The 16,902-nt window shown below is 39.7% G+C and overlaps 1 long non-coding RNA gene across 9 annotated transcripts in view; it reads left to right on the forward strand.

The window, feature by feature from the left end:
• LOC119035479 (uncharacterized) overlaps nt 1-16,902 on the forward strand; it is an 83,274-nt gene that overhangs the window by 24,424 nt on the left and 41,948 nt on the right. The window contains exon 5 of one of the 9 annotated variants that reach the window (XR_008392836.1): nt 16,475-16,565. The exons of the other annotated variants lie outside the window; for them this stretch is intronic. This is a non-coding gene — a long non-coding RNA (uncharacterized LOC119035479). The remainder of the gene's footprint in view (nt 1-16,474; nt 16,566-16,902) is intronic. 9 annotated transcript variants of the gene reach the window in all.

Raw genomic sequence — 16,902 nt, forward strand, 5'->3', positions numbered from 1 at the left:
TTTTTGTTTTTTTGTAAACCTTAAATAATGTAAAATAGTGATTCAAACTTGATCCCTAAATTCCATAGGGTGTTGTACTACATAAGGATATATGTAAGGTCCTTATTCAACAATCTTGCATGTGGTTTCCCACTGTCTTAACATCATTTGAAGTCAATAAATCACTGAGAACATTCAAGTCCTCCTTGCAGCTCTGGAATCTGTGTCAGGTGCAGAGGGAAGCTCTTGCCTGTTTGTTGATGGACTGATAGTTATTATTGTACAAAGAGGAAATGACATTCTCAACTTTGGCCATTCTGGTTATTCTTGACTTGGACAGATGTCACTCCTGCTAGCTGGCAGCATGATAGGGTTAAAAGAGTGAACAATTGGGATAAGAAATGCCTCATCTAACTTCTGTATATGAAAAATTCATCTAAATTTGATGAATTTAAGTATCAAATCACTTGGCAAATTTATCACCATTTTGAATCTCCATATCCTTATCTATAAAATTAGAGTCTTTGCTTATTGGAGTTATCACTTCATAAGTTACATAAATGTCTAACCACTATGCTGTACACCTGAAACTAATATAACATTGAATGTCAATTGTAATTGAAAACTTTTTTAAAAAGCAATTTTAAATAATAAAATTAAGGTCTTCATATTAATGTCTAAACTTTTCTCTATTTAAAATATACTCTTTACACTATGATTCCATTGTATTCTCAGCACAGAATTAAGAGATGAGGGCAAGAACACCCCACCCTTTCCCTCCCCACTGACTCTGACCTGCAGAAGTGTCCAGCAAGCATTTTCCTTTTTGCAGGCCCTTGGCAGATCAGCAGGCTATTGAACCACAATGTCAAACTCCAGTCAAATGATCCCCCACTGGGTTTTTAAATCAACATGGAATGGTTCTGACCCAGTGTTAGGGCGGTTGAAATTGACAATCCAAGGGTGGCTATGGGAGGTGCCTGAGGAGCACACTTGATAATCAAAATGAACAAAGATGCTCCTTTCATGAAGACATCAAAAATAAATCTCAGCCATGGGTTGTTTTTGGAGGAACACCACCCCACCCTAATCTTATTCAATCCTACATTCCACTGTTCTTCCCTCCTTGGTTTGGCAGCTTGCCACAGGGGAAAGTGAGCTGCCTTGGGTTATAAGCTGTCAGGCTCAGCATTTAAATATTACTCACCCAGCTCAGTTCAAGGTACAGGTCAGCCCACAGTATTAAGTTAAGTACACTGGGAAATACATTATCTTTTGGGTCACAGGGGTGCAATTCAGTGAACAGTAACAGGATTTCCTGGTTGATAGATGATCCCACAAGAGGTTATAGCTTGCCTGCCCCAGAAATAATAGCAATAATCCCCTACATTCATATTCCACTCTGCAATCTGTGAAGGATTTTCACATTCATTATCTTCTAGAACATTCACAGTGGAGTCAGCCCAGCACAAAAAGGGTTAGACACAGATTCAAGGGCCCATTTCCCACAATCCGTGCTGGGTTGTTTTGGGTAAGACATGTTGCCTCTCAGAGTCTCAATTCAATAACTAATTACAAAGGTCAATAGTATCTGCCATTTAGGGGAATAAACAAAATCAAATGAGGTGATATTTGTACATATAATATTTTAATCAAATGTCATAGAAAATAACCTATTGTGTTCTATAGAAGTAAAATAAAAATAATGAAAATAGGTTACAATTTACCTTCTATACCTGTAAAATATACCAATAGTCTAGCTAAAATAGTTTTTATGTGTTTGATTGACATTAAGCAACTTTACACAATAGCTGTAAAGCACAATCTCTGCCTTCCAGGAGTTGGAAAATTAAGATATATAAAGGTACAACTACATCTATGACTTTAGGTAGAGAACAGAAATGGAGAAGAGACGTCAGCTTGTCAAAGGCTAGAGGTCAATGACTGCATCTGACATGCCATTAAAGGAATCTCGAGGAATGAGATTACAGTGGACCAAAGTACTGATATAAAAGCTACCAACTGTCAATGTCCTAGGCTGTGGCAACTGCTAGACACATCTTCTGTGTAATTCTGACCACTACCTGCAAAGTATCATTACCATCATCAACATCATCCCCATTTTAGGGAAGGGTTGACTGAGGCTCAGAAGATTAAGCAATATATCTACAGCTGGAAAAGCAGCAGAGCATGGGTTCGCAATCACATGGGTCTGAACCCAAAGCCTTTGTCCAGTGCCCTGGATTATTTGGCATTTCTTCTTAGAAACCAGAGAACAGGGGAACCATGAAGTCAATTTTTTTGCTGGAACTTGAAAGATGAAAAGAAGGAGAAAATATGAAGTAAACCATTTTAGAAGTAGATCACAGCATGAATAAATTATTAATATATATCTTTGCAGATACTGAGGAATCCAGTCTGGCTGGAGAGGCATTTGGTAGTGGGCTGATCATTGCCAGGATTTTTAATGTAGTTTGAGTTCAAACCTTCTTTAGGCCAAGTGGACAGATGACTTCTTAAGATCCCCTCCTCAGACAGCACCCAGGAACCCTCTCTACAATCACCTCAATCACTCATTTTCTTCTAATGTCCCCTAACTCCACCAGACTGAGCCCCAATGTAGGTTTCATATTTAGAATTTGTACTGAATTATTTATTTAATGGTTAATGAGATCATCTTATGGTACACCAGCACTTTGCTTTGGTTTGGTTTGGTTTTCATCTTTATCTCTAGGATAGAAGTAGCAAACTCAAATGCCCCCTTAGGCCCCTCCCACTGAAAAATGTTGAGTAGAGCATTGTGCTTCCAGAATAGCACCAGCTGGAAACCAATGGGATTTTATTTTCCAGTTTTTTATGATGACTTTGATACTTTGAGGATGATTTACTAGGTAACATTCCTGTGTTGATAAGGTACAATTATGGAAAATATAACAGAGATCGACAAATGAGGATAAGTATGTTAGGAAGAAGTGATACAAAAGCTCTAACAAACAGTAAATACAGGCATGCTTACACCTGCTTTTTTATTTGAAGGCAATACATTGTCAAAAAGTGGATCAATGACTTTTACTTGTATGACTTAGGGTACCCTGGCTGTAAACAGGGAAAATTGATTCTGTTCAAGTCAATGAAAGTGTTCTGGTTGATCAGAGAATCAAAGAAAGATTGGAATCAACAGGTTTTAGGTAATACATAAATCAGGGATACCCTGAGCATTCATTCATTTGTTCTTTTCATAAATATTTTTAATTCCTACCTTACCTGGAATTTGCTCAATGTGCTTAAAATGCAGTGGAGATGAAGTCTAGGGTGTCGTTCCAAAAATTAATGGACATTTTCAGGACACAGAGGCTGATCGCTCACACCCTGGTGTCTGCCTTCCATGTGAGGCTCTGCTCAAGCTTCAGTTCCACAGAACACTCTGATGGCCTCAGCTTCGATGGAGTGCTCACTTCCTGGGCCCGTGTTGGAGTGGGAGGGGAAAGGGAAGGTCTGTGAAGAGCCTAATGAATAACTCCATCATGTACATGTCCATAAAAAATGAGGAAAAAGAATCAACCCAAAGGGGAAAAGGGGTACTTCCACCAAAGAAGAAAAAAATCAATGCTGAGAAGAAAAAAACAATTTTTGTCTATTCTTCTATTGCAGAGGATAAAATGATGTCATGCTTACAAAGACATCAACTTAGTCTCAGGCACAAAGTGCATGTTCAATGAATAAATAACAAGAAAAATAATTTAAAAATCCATCTTCTATGCAACTAAATATCAGGGCACATAAAGCAATTCAGCTGTTTTTTTAATCTACAAATGTACAGTCAACATATCAGATTTAAATTATTTATGAAATTTGGGAGAGCATTAATAGAAGAATCTAAAGTGAAAAAAGTGTCAGTACTGCCTTTTCCCATTGCTGATCAGACTTCATTTTAATTGGTTGAACATTTACTTAAGCACATGCTACATGTCCAATGTTTAGAGTGATGTACACAGATTTTGAGAGCTCTCAGCACACGATATCACAAAGTGGCACCCTGACCAGTGTGGCTTGGTTACTTGGGCATCATCCACAAATGGTTTCCAGTTCGACTTGGGTTGGGCACATGCCTGGGTCACAGGTTTGGTCCCCAGTCGAGGCACAGTTGAGAGGCAGTGGATCAATGTTTCTCTCACACATCAATGTTTCTCACACTCTCTTTCTCCCTCCCTCACTTTCTCTCTAAAAATAAATAAATAAATAATTTAAATAATGTATCCTGAAGTGCTAATGAGCAGATTATGAGCAGAAAACTGACATATGTGAAATGATTAAAAAGGATGGGAGAAACTGGCCTAAACTAACAGAATTACACACATCTAATTACATGCATATCTATCCTCCTTGAAAGAATAGAAAGTTTCAGGCAATTATCTTGAAGCTTCTCTAAGAGAAGTCTTTCAGAAAAGGGGTAGTGACTTGAGCACAGCTAGTTTGGCCATTAGCTAGAAAAACAATTGTGTTGTCTTTTTACAAAAGAACCCCAATGTATCTTGTCTTAGGTTTGGGAAGATGAAAAACTCTTGCCTAGTATCTCTGATTCTTTCCAAGAACTTAGAATCAGTTTTCTTTTGAGCTGGAGAGAGAAAAGAGAGAACACGAAAGGTGAAAGTGGACAAAGCATGCACTCAAGACTTTCCATGTGGCTTGGGCTTCCTCACAACATGGCAGCTTGGTCCCAAGAGACAGCCAGGCAGAGACCACATGGTTTTTTATGGTCTAATATTGGAAGTCACAGAGGGTCACTGCCCTGACATTCTTGTCACTGGGACAGAGTCACTAAGTCCAGCCTTTACTCAATGAGAGAGGAATCAGGCATCACTACTCAATGAGAAAAATGTCAAAGAATTTTTGGAACTGTTTTAAAAACCACTCTAGTCCATTCTCTAGCTATACATGTTCACACCCCTCTCACGTGAAAATTACCTGCACTCTCTCTCAAGACATCTCCCTCTTCCACAGTTTTATTTATTATTGCATTGGGCCCAAGATGAATCACCAAATTTCTATAAAATGAAAATAACACTTTTTACATTAAAAGATTACATTAAGTATATCTGTATGCACACATATACATCACATATATACCTATACCATTAATACACACACATAAAATCATGACACCCTTTTTAAAACAGAAACTGTTCTTTATACATAAACTACCTCTATTCATGCAATTTTTGTATCTTCTAGGTAATTAATTTGATGAAACTTTACAAACTTTGTCCTCCTGTTTGCATTCCTCCCCATAAACACTGTACTCTTAGTTATCTTGGGAATATTGGGCAAAGGTTCTTATAAAAAAATCTATATTAAGAAGTTAAATTAACATTAAACATTGAATGACATATGCATCAAAAAAAGAAGTATTGTTTTTAGATGCTGAGATTTTCTAGGCAACCTCAAGTGCTAATATGTTTAACCTCAATCATTGATTTCTTGTTCTGAGATGGCATTTAAGACATTGAGATATGTCTCCTCTGAATTCACCCTCCCAGCACTTCTGCAACTTCACTGTATTTGGCTGAGTTTGGGCAGAAGCCAGAAAAAAAAATGTCTCCTATGAAACAAAGATGGCTGATTATTTCCTCAGTATCTATTTTCCCTATTCTCCCAAATAACAAAATTTTTAGCTGGGCACAAGACCATCTAGCTAAAGAGTTCATTTCCCCATTTCCCTTGAAGTTAAGTGTAGCCATGTGACTATCTTCTGGTCAATAGTACGTGAGTGGAAGTGCTGAGTTGTAACTTCTGGGTCAGGTCTTTCACATAGAAATCTTTCCTTTCTCTTCTCAACTTCCCATTGGGTAGAATGTGGATGTGACAGTGGGGGCTATGGCAGCCATCTTAGATTATGAGGTAGAAACTACATATTGAGGATGGCAGAGCAATAAAGAGTCCATACAGCTTGACTTGATAGAGTTGGCTGCTTATGCCGCTACCTAAGAAAGATAGAGCTTTTATCTGGTTTGACTATACTACAGAAGGAAAAGAGAATATTAACTAATACACCAACTCAGTCTCAGGCCCACAGTCATCTCTCAGATACTCTCAGCAATGGCCCTACCTCCATTTCTTGCACTTTGATTTCTTATCTTCCTGCCCTCTGCCAAGTCATGGGCAATCCAGTGGCTGTTACCTACACTCGATATGACGCACAAAATCTCTCTTAGATTTCCCAGAGGGAAAGAGCTTAACCACTCTGTTGATTTACACATTTTCTTAGTCTTCTTGTATATCTAATAGATCCTCCAAAGTCCTGACAGGAATAACAGCAAAAATACAACTGGAAAGGCCCAGGCAATGAGTAACCAGAATGAACACCACTCATAGCAACCACCTAAGCCACCTTCCTAAGCAACACAGCCATCAGTACACACCTGCTTATTCCTGTGAAAACACTCTCCTCTTCCTGGCCCGCTCAGTTCTTCAACATCTATTGCTAACCATAATACTACACAGTGGTAGAGATGTGCTATAAACAGAAACAAAATTTGACATTATAATTAGAATATGGATGTTGTCCTTAATTAAAAATCCAAAGGTGTGCAACATTAAAATGGACTACAAGATTGTTTGTCTCTTCTGGGGTTTTATTTCCACCTGTGGAACACCCAGAGACATTTTAGTATGTACGTATGCGCAGACTTGGTACAGATCACTAAGTGTAGCTCTTGCACTCTTAGTTTTCAACTGTGACTAGATATTAAGAAACAGCACGTTATGAATACAAGCATCCCTGCAATTAGCAAAATACTTCAACAGTCCAGTGGGAATGTTGTGTTTGCACAAATGAAGCACACTGCTATGCCAAGCAGTAACAGAAGAAGCAAGACAAGGAGACTAACATTATAAGGAATAGAGATTTCAACCTTGATGACATGATAAGCAGTTTTCAATGTCTCAATTTAATCCAATGAAATATTCACCAAGGGCACCAGGCTCTGACTCCACCAGATGTCATGGAGACAAAGGTGACAGAGACAAGGTCCCAACTCTCAAGGGAACAAGCTGATAGTCTAGAAAGTATCATGGGAACACAGAGGAAGCTGGAATTACCTCTGCCTGTCATCAAGCTGCCTAGAAACATTCAAGAAGATCACCCTTGAGTCAGGTCATAAAGGGTGGATTGGTGCTCACCAGGCAAAGAAGGGAGTGCCTACCAGATAGTGGGGCAAACAGAGGCAAAATGGGCAGACAGGAAAATCCATGGTGTCTGGGGAGGTCACCAACACGTGATGAAGCTGCAAGGTGTCTGTATTAAATACCCACACAGGTTAGACCCCCTTAAGAGCCTACAGGGACTACCAGGCCAGCATCCACCATTAATATTAAATCAGAATTAATGGAGGTAGATCTGGGCATCAAGACTTTGTAAAAACTCTCTTGGAGATGCTAATGTGCAGCCAAGGTTAAAAACCTCTACCCTGATTCAGACCAGGAATGGCTCCCAATGTCATCCTGAAGAATTACACTGCCCTCCAGGCCATAGGAATCCTAGGCAGTCCTGTCTTCAGCATCTGCAGATTTGAGATGTAAGGTTGTGTCGTGTCACATTGCCAGGGGGGTAGCAGATGGATGACCAAGGAATTCAACTTCTGGAGAAAATTCAACCATCTCATAGAGAGAGAGCCAAGTGTCCCTAGGAAAATGGAAGCCCCATTCCAGTCCTGTGAAACTACCCTACATGCATCATAGTAGAGTCCAGATACCTTAGATTGAGCTACGCATTTCTTTCCTGTATCTTAGTCAATCGCTTATCTTCTCCTAAGACAATGGAGACCTCTTTGTGGGAAGAAAGCATCAAAAAATGAATAGCTAGCACTTTGATAGTGCTTACTCTGTGTTAAAAAAGGCTGAGCATGAAGGATGGATGAACTTCAATCCTCATAATCTCAGAAGGTAGATATTGAATTCCATGTTCCTGATAAAGCATTTGAAAGAGGCAAGGCTGAGACCAGAGTGTCTCACTTGCATTAGTGCAGAACTTGCATAGTCCTGGCCCTACCTGGGAAGAGACTGAGAGCATGAAGGTAGAAGAGGCAAGAGCCAAAGCCAGGAAATTGAACTCAAAACCAATCACTCACATTGCTGCCTCTGCTGTGCTTTTTGTCTTTGAGGAACCTGGCACAATGCCAGGCACATAGCAATGAAAGGTGGAGGTGGGAAGAGCTGAGAAAAGAGAAAGCTAGAAGACAGGGAAAGGGGGAGAGGGCAGGGAGGGTAAGAAAGGGAGATACTGCAAAACTGTTAATTTGTCAGAAACCCTCTTCTCTTTTCCAGCATGTGCTACAACAGAAAGCATCTTAGGTCTGATGTATTAGGAATGATTCTAAGGGACACATGGTGGGGAGGTCTCTCAGGTGGTACTCTGCTACCAGTGGGACAAAGAAAAGGATCTAGATGTGGCTGGCCCCTGGGCCCAAGCTCTCATTTCTCTTAAAAATTGATCTTACATGATCACAGTCTGCAGTCCCTCAGTCTTGTCTGCTTTGGCCTTTGGGCAGCAATGTCCCCTCCTTATTAATCAGTCCTTCTTATTGACCACCCCAGAATTGCAGAGAAACTGCAGGAACTTGGGAGTTCAGAAAGTCCTAAGATCACCTTCAGGTTCAGTAACTCACTAAGACATGCAGAACCCAGCAAAAGTATTGCTATGGCACATTCAAGCAAAAGAATACAGATTAAAGTCAGAAACAAGAACAAGTACATAGGGCAGGGGCCAGGGAAGCTCCAGGTGCAAGCTTCCCACTGTACTCATAGACAGAGCTTACTTCTCCCAGCAACAATGCGTGGCAACAGACCTGGAGCATTGCCAGACAAGGAACATCACCTGAGCCTTTGTGTCTAGGAATTTTTTAGGAGTTAGTCAAGTGGACATGACTGGCTGCCCACATGGAGGACATTAGTCTTCAGCTCCTTCAAAAGGTCCAGCTCATTACTGCATGGCCAAAGACTCCCACTGTTAGCATTAGCATAGACTGCCCCGTGTGGCCGAGGCCTCCAAGTAAACAGAGAGAACATTCCAAGGGCTTAGAGGTCATCTCCCAGCAGCCAGTCCAGGGCCAGGCCTTTCTTTTTTTTTTTTAATTTTATTTATTTATCTTTAGAGGGGAAGGGAAGGAGAGAGCGAGAGAAACATCAATGTATGGTTGTCTTTCATGCGTCCCCTGCTGGGAATTGGCCTGCAGGGAACTGAGGGCCAGACCTTTCTTTGGGCAAGGTCAGTCCTTTACTGCGCAGAACCAGTCCCATCTGAAGCTCTGTAGAAAGAGTTTATATCCTAATGTTACAACTTCCTGGCTGAGTGGCCTCAGAAAGATTCCTCAAACTTCTCAGCCTCCTTTGATTCACTTATAACCTGGATATAACATCTCAGATGACTGTTAGGAAAATAATAGGAGGTTAAGTGTCAACAGTATGCTATAAACTAAAAAAGTAGTGAAAATTAGTTACATCCTCACTTGGTTTTGGGGTGGGGAGATGAAGGTCATAGAAATTGCAATACCTACGATGCATGCCTCAGCCACAAGAAATATCATTTCTATAGAAACAAAATCATCGTTTCACTTAACAAAAATTTATTAGGTGCCTGTATTGGCCAAGTTCTGGGATGCAGGAATGAGAAAGCTGTATGTCTGAGCAAGTTGCAATGATTTGGGAAGCAATAGATGAAAGGGTGTTACTTAACATGCGGATGAGCTCAGGTACAAAGAGATGAGCCATACCACGCAAACTTTCCCAACTCCCACTGTCAGCTCCTCTCACACTGGAGACACCTCGTCCTTGGGCCCTGTGTGCTGCAATGATCTATGAGATAGTAGTGCCTTTTCTCTCCTAACTACAGCTTTTGTTTAAAGATCCTCTAAAGAGTGTAACAGCTGCACACCCACACTTTTTCTGATAGCTTAGTATTCTGCTGTCACTTGGTATACTTCAATGCTTGGCATCAGACAACTTGGAAGAGGTGTTTTCAGTACTCTGCTCCTCTGCAGATGTTTTGGAAGCTGCTGGATTCCAATATTCAAAAAAAGCAGATTTTTCTTTGATGTTTTATATTTCGTTGAATTCAAAAATCTCTACACTTCAAGTCTTAAGGCCTATATAGTTCCATTGTATTAATTCACTGATGCAACCAATTTTTATGGAGCACCTACTATGCCCTCTCAGTTTGTAAGCACTTAGGAAAAACAATCAATGAGCAAACGTATTTTGACAATCCTTGCCTTTGTGGAATGTACATTTTTGTCGATGCAGAATATCAGCGTTGGGAAGTTATGAACTGAGCAAAAATCACTTATCAACTGTCAGACCCGGGGTTCCTGACCAAACCCATCTGAACCTGCTTCATCATTTCCAAACAGAGCTAATAATACCTACCTCCTAGGGTTATTGTGAAAATAAACAAGACAAGCACAGTCAAGCTCCTCGAACAGTTTTGGCTTCCAGAAACTGCTGAGTACATGTTAGTCCCCTTTCCCTTCTGCCATTTTTCCCCAGAACTCCACATCTCAAGGGAAAGGAAAGCACTGTTAGCTCTTAGATTAAGTAGAGACAAAAAATGTTCAATACTGGGCAAAGTCAGAAATAAAAGCCAAGTCTGGCATCTTGACCAGATTATCTGCACCACTGTCCCACATACAAACTTCGCTAGGACAGTGTAGGTAGAAGGAAATGCTCCAGGCCATGGTAAGGAGACTAGATTTTAATTCTAGCTCATCCAGCAATCGCTCTGTGGCTTCAGACACTGTTGCTTTCTCTCTTTGAGTTTCCATTCCTTAAGGTGCAAAATTAAATCACTACATCCATGATCTCAGTCTGGGCTACACATAAGAATCCACTGCCAAATTTGACTTCTCCACTTAGTTCCCGGTATTCTTAGACTAGGATTTCTTGCCTTCAGTACCATTGATATTTGGGACCAGCTTATTCTTTATTGTGGAAGAGGGGTCTGTCCTGTGTATATTTAGCAACATCCCCAGATTCTATCTACAATATGCCATCCTTACCCCTTGTGTCACAATAAAAAATGTCCCCAGAAAATACCCAAAGTCCTCTAGAAGAGATAAAAGTGCCCAGCTTAAGAACCACAGGCCTAGTCTCCTCCAGTCTACCCCTTTGACTGTGCCTTTCCCTTCACTTCTGGACCAGGTCTGACCCCAGTCTGATGACTGCCCCCGCCAACCCGCCAATCTCATCATGCATTGCCCCTGTGTGATGATCCATCTCAGCTTCTTCGGTGGGAGGCTGGTTTCCTGACATCCCAGAAAGAAGCTGTTCTGAGCTAAGGGGCTTGTGGTCCCTGGTGGAAGAGTGTGTGGCCTCACACAGGCCAGCCTTACATTGTAACTGGCCCCCTAGCCAGTCTCAGAAAACCCCGGGACAGTATGAAACACACCACACCCCATTTCCTGCAATGCCTAGTGCTTCTTAGTGTCAGATCCACTACTTTTCTTTATTGAGTTTTTAATATGTGTTTTTATTTTATCGAACCTATTGGGGTGACATTCTTTAATAAAATTAAGTAGATTTCAGGTGTACAATTCTGTACGATATCTATATATTGTATTGTGAACAAACCCACTACTTTTTCACTGTGAAGTTTGTCAAACCACCTTTTCACTTTTAAGAAGGCACCCAGCTTGTGGGCAATCATTATTTATTCCTACTGTGTCTGTCAAGGGCTTTTATAAAAGCCAGTAGAAGGGCCAAATAATAGGCTTAACTTTGTAAAGAGTCATGTAAATGGCTCATTGACACATCTCCAAGACCCGGCAAAGCTGGTAGCCCAGCTACCACAGAGCCCGGAAATGAATGGCAGGTACTCTTCTCAGGGCTGTGAGCCACTATTCTCCTCCATGGCAGTCAAGCTCCTCTCGAATCTCAGCACCTTCTTTCTACACCAATTTCCCCCATCTAGAGGGTAAGGAATGACAAAGAACACCTCAGCCCTTGGCTTTCTCAAGGTGTGACTGTTGACAAGGCTTTCAACTTAGATTTAACAGCCCAGGCCATCCATTTTTTTACCTCTCCATCCTTGTACCTTCATTCTTATGGCAGGCAGTAATGGAAAGGGAGAATGCACTTGGCAATCACAGAGACCTTCATTTCCCTTTTGCTATGTGTCCTCATCAAATTTCTTAATTGCTCAAGACTTTCATATGTGTGTCACTAAAAATATTAAATAACTTAACACAAAATTTCTAAAGATTTTCACTGACTGATAGCTGCTAGACTTGGAGGTTATGGTGTTGGTATTAAAACAACAATAAAGTAAGGATATATGTGAGTTCCTTTCCTCTTGGACAGAGAGTTACCCTAAATTTATCTCTTCAACATTTCTGACCTAGGGACATAGGTCAGCTTCATTTCCAGAAGTCTCTCTTCTGAGTTCTGCCTGAACTGGCCTCTGTCTTGGCTTCCCCAGATTGGCAGACATGCTGCCATGAGTTACCACATTGAGGAGGGTAGATGGGCTACCACATTGAGCCAATATTCTTAGTTTTTTAGCATTACTGACATACGGAACTGTTCAAGTACTAAGCAACTCTTCAAATGTTATAAAGTCTCTTTGCTTCAATTCCATTCAGTCTTTCAAAGATTTATTGCATCTGGGTGAATAAGCTGAACTCAGGCTTTTTCTGGAACATGGGTTTTATGTTACTAATACTGGTGACTCAAAGGCAGCTCCAAAATTAGTGCTGACGGGAGGTCAAAGAAATGACTCTGGACACTGTGGCAGTTGCATGGTCATTAGCATACTAATACTGCCCCTGACATCTTCAGTGACATCCTCCCATATATGCAAATATGCACTGGGAAAAATGAAAATGTATGTAAATGACACGGAGAGATTACACTGGCCTATTAACATCACAAATCCCCATTTACAGTCCACTTTTAATTTAAGTGATCTTTCTATTAGGAGGACCACTTACGAAGTTAATCTGGAACGAAATCACAGCATGTCAATTAAAGTGGTGTGACAGTGAGACCTCCTTCAATCGGTAACTCTTAGCAGATGTCTTAATTAGGCTGCTCAGTGGCAGGTTGACCGATGACACTGAGAAAGTCATTTTCAAGTTAGCTTCTGAGGGCTCTCTTCCCCTTCAAACTTTCTCTTTTCTTCTTTCAGTTTAAATCTTAGCTATTATGAGGTTTCCTTTTGTGCATTTTCCCCCAAAGACTTATTTCTCTTTCTTTTTTCTTCTTATTGAAAGAGTATTCCAGAGACAATTTGCCATCCTTAGGGGCTGGGCACCGCAAGCCTTAATTTACTGAAAGTCTTTTATCTTAAAGATTCATCTGAAATTTGCATTCTCTTTCTTAAATGAGCCAGGCTCATTTTAACATAAAAAATTGTTTAAAAACTATATACTGTCTAGTAAAATCAAAGCCATGTAATTCTGTATCTTTGTATATCCTTGGCTTCAGCTACACAGGGAATGTTTGGGGGTGGGACTGCACATTTATCAGTTTGGAAAGCATAAATTTAATGTAAAAAGAGCTTTGAAAGTGCTCAGACCAAAGTGTAAGACCTGACACTGTTATTTATTAAGTGTATGACTTAGTTATATAATCCAGGCTGAGCTCTCCAAGGGCAAGAATTTTTTTTCCAGTTTCATGGAGATATAATTGACATATAACATTGTGTAATTTTAAGGTATACATTGTGTTGATTTGATATACGTATGTAATGAAAAATCATTACCACTATAGTGTTAGCTAACACCTCCATCATGTCAAGCCAAGATTTGTCCTTGTAACAACTTTCAAGTATAGAATACAATTATTATCACCATGCTGTACATTATATTTCCAGAACTCATTCCTTTTGCAACTGGAAGTTTGTACCCTTTGACCAATATCTCCCCATTTTGCCCAACCTCCAGCCCCTGGGCTCTATATTTTTTAGTATAAACTATTTTTTTAGATTCCACAGATAAGTGATATCACAGTATATTTCCTTTCTACGACCTACTACACTTAGCATAATGCTCTCAAGTTTTATAGTTTCATTCATGTTGTTATGCATGGCAAGATGTTTCTATCATGACTGAATAATATCCCACCCTATGCATACATATACAAGGTTTTCCCAGAAGGTATCCAGCCATGTAATAGGAAAAATGAAGACATTTATTGAAGAAGATACAAGAAACATTGTGCATAGGACAGTGATGCCTCAGTCCCCCTCAAAGTAGGGACCTTGGGACCTCACACACTTCCCCCACTCTCCATCAGCTGTTGTCATATTTTTTTTGAATCTCACTACTAGTTTGAACTCTTTTCTCTTTCAAAGGTGATTTCAGTTTTGGGGAAAATCCAGAAGTCACAGGGCACTAAATCTGAGGGGTTTAGTCACCTGGGTAATTTTGTGTTTCACCAAAACACTCTGCATGAGATGTGATGCATGAGCAAGCGAGCATGTTCTCGTGATGAAACTGCCAATCACCAGTTGTCCATTGGCTGGGGGCCTTCTGTATCATCCAAATAGTTTCCACAGAGGAATGTGCAAGCTTAATGCAACATTTGATGCAGATTCATTGCTCTTCTCACTCAGTCATTTTTAATACAATGGCCACACAGTACACATGCTCACTCAACAGTGTCTACCACCCCCACTGACTAGTACAGTGAAGTTGTCATTGTTCGCACATGTGCATTCCAGTCCACTCTCCTTGGCTGCCGGGCTACATTGATGCCACCTGTACTGTTCTTGTTATATTAACAATGACCAGACTTTTTCCAGACAGAACTTGTATGTAATATCGTTGCCTATATAACACATCTACTTGATCCATTTTTCTGTTTACAGACACTTAGGTGGTTTCCACATCTGGGTTATTGTGAACAATGCTGCATGAACATGAGTGCAGATATCTCTTTAAGATCTATTTTTTTTTCATTTCCTTTGGAAATACACCTAGAAGTGGCATTACTAAGTCATATGGTAGTTACATTTTTAATATTTTAAGGAACCTCCATAATATTTCCATAGTGGCTGCACCAATTTACATTCCACCAACAGTGCACAAGAGTGATGTCTTCACATCCTTACCAACACTTGTTATCTCTTGTCTTTCTGATGGTAACCATTCTGACAGGTGTGAGGTGATGTCTTACTGTAGTTTCAATTTTCATTTCCCTGATGATTAGTGATGTTGAGCATCTTTTCATGTGCCTGTTGGCCATTTGTATGTCTTCTTTGGAAAAATGTTTATTCAGTTCCTCTGCCCATTTTGAAATCAGGTTTTATTTTGTTTTTGTCTTTTACGGGTTGTGTGAGTTCTATATGTTTTGGATGTTTACCCCTCATTAGATATATGATTTTAAAATATTTTCTCCCATGCAGTGAGTTCCTTTCCATTTTTGTTGAGTTTTCTTTTGCTGTACAGAGGCCTTTTAGTGTGATGGAATTCCACTGATTAGTTTTTCTTTGTTGCTTGTGTTTTTGGTGTCATATACAAAAAATATTGCCAATGCCAATGCCATGGAGATTTTTCCATATAACCCTTTCAGGTCTTACATTTAAGCTTTTAATCTATTTCAAGTTCATTCTTATAAGTGAATTAAATAGGGATCCAGTTTAATTTCTATGCATGTGGTTATCAGTTTTCCCCTCACATTTATCAAAAAATAAAAAACAAAACACTGTTCTGGGCCCCCTTGTCAAGTATTAGTTGACCATATATGTGAGACTTTATTTCTGAGCTCCCAATTCTGTTCCATTGGTTTGTGTGTCTGTTTTTATGCCAGTACCACACTATTGTAATTGCCTTAGGGATTCTGTCTCCCTTACTCCCTTTCCATTCCTATTACTGAGCTCAGAACTTGACATTACAATGGGCACCCAGACTTTTAAAGTTAAATAAACGAACATTGTCTTTATGCCTAAATGTATTTTCTTTCTAAAATGGAGATAACTATATCACAGGGTTTTAATGAGCACATTAAAGAAATATTTCCCCTTCATTAAGAAAAATATATAATTTCCTTGTAGAATTATACACGTATTTTGTGATGAAGAAATGCCTGGGAAATTTTAGATGCTATCACGTAAGACAAATATTTCATGGTTTCTCTTAAAACAGGCAGGATGAAACGCCATGCATAGAATCTAATTAGAAAGGAAAGATTGAAGTGTCTCCTATTGTCACAGACCAGGAGTCAGCAAAGGTTTACTGAAAGGGGCCAAAGAGTAAATACATTCAGCTTTGTCAGCCGTACTGTGTTTCTCAGAACTACATGAGTCTGCCATGTGTCACCACAGTCACCACAGAAGACTCTGAAGAAATAGGTGTAGGTAGCTGTGCCCCAGTGGAACTTGATGTATGAGACTAGATGGTGGGTTGGATTTGGCCCAAGGCCACATAGACTATAGACAGCCCAGCATCATTTGACTATGCTTTGCATTATGGCACTTTGCAGATACTGAATTTTTTTTTAATTGAAGGTTTGTTACTTCTACCAGCAAAAAGACTACAACTCACTGAAGGCTTAGATGGTGGTCAGCATTTTTAGCAATAAAGTATTTTCTAATTAAGGTATGTATGTGTTTTTTATACATAATATTATTGCATACTTACTAGACTACAGTATAGTATGAACATAACTTTTATATGCACTGGGAAATCAAATATTTGTGTGGCTTATTGCAATATTCCTTTTATTGTGGCGGTCTGGCACCAAATCCATAATGTCTCTGAGGTATGCCTGTACAAACTATGCAAATGTTATGACTATGTTCAACACTACTTAAATTGTTGTTTTTCATTTTCAAACTATAGTAGATGAATTAATTTAAGCTTAAAAGTAAATGTAAAACATCGAGTACATTCATAACGTGCATTACATTATTTTCATGTTGATGCCAATATATTT

The sequence above is a fragment of the Artibeus jamaicensis genome, unplaced genomic scaffold, assembly GCF_021234435.1.
Source record: "Artibeus jamaicensis isolate MK-2021 breed Jamaican fruit bat unplaced genomic scaffold, CSHL_Jam_final contig_76, whole genome shotgun sequence".
Classification (NCBI taxonomy): domain Eukaryota; kingdom Metazoa; phylum Chordata; class Mammalia; order Chiroptera; family Phyllostomidae; genus Artibeus; species Artibeus jamaicensis.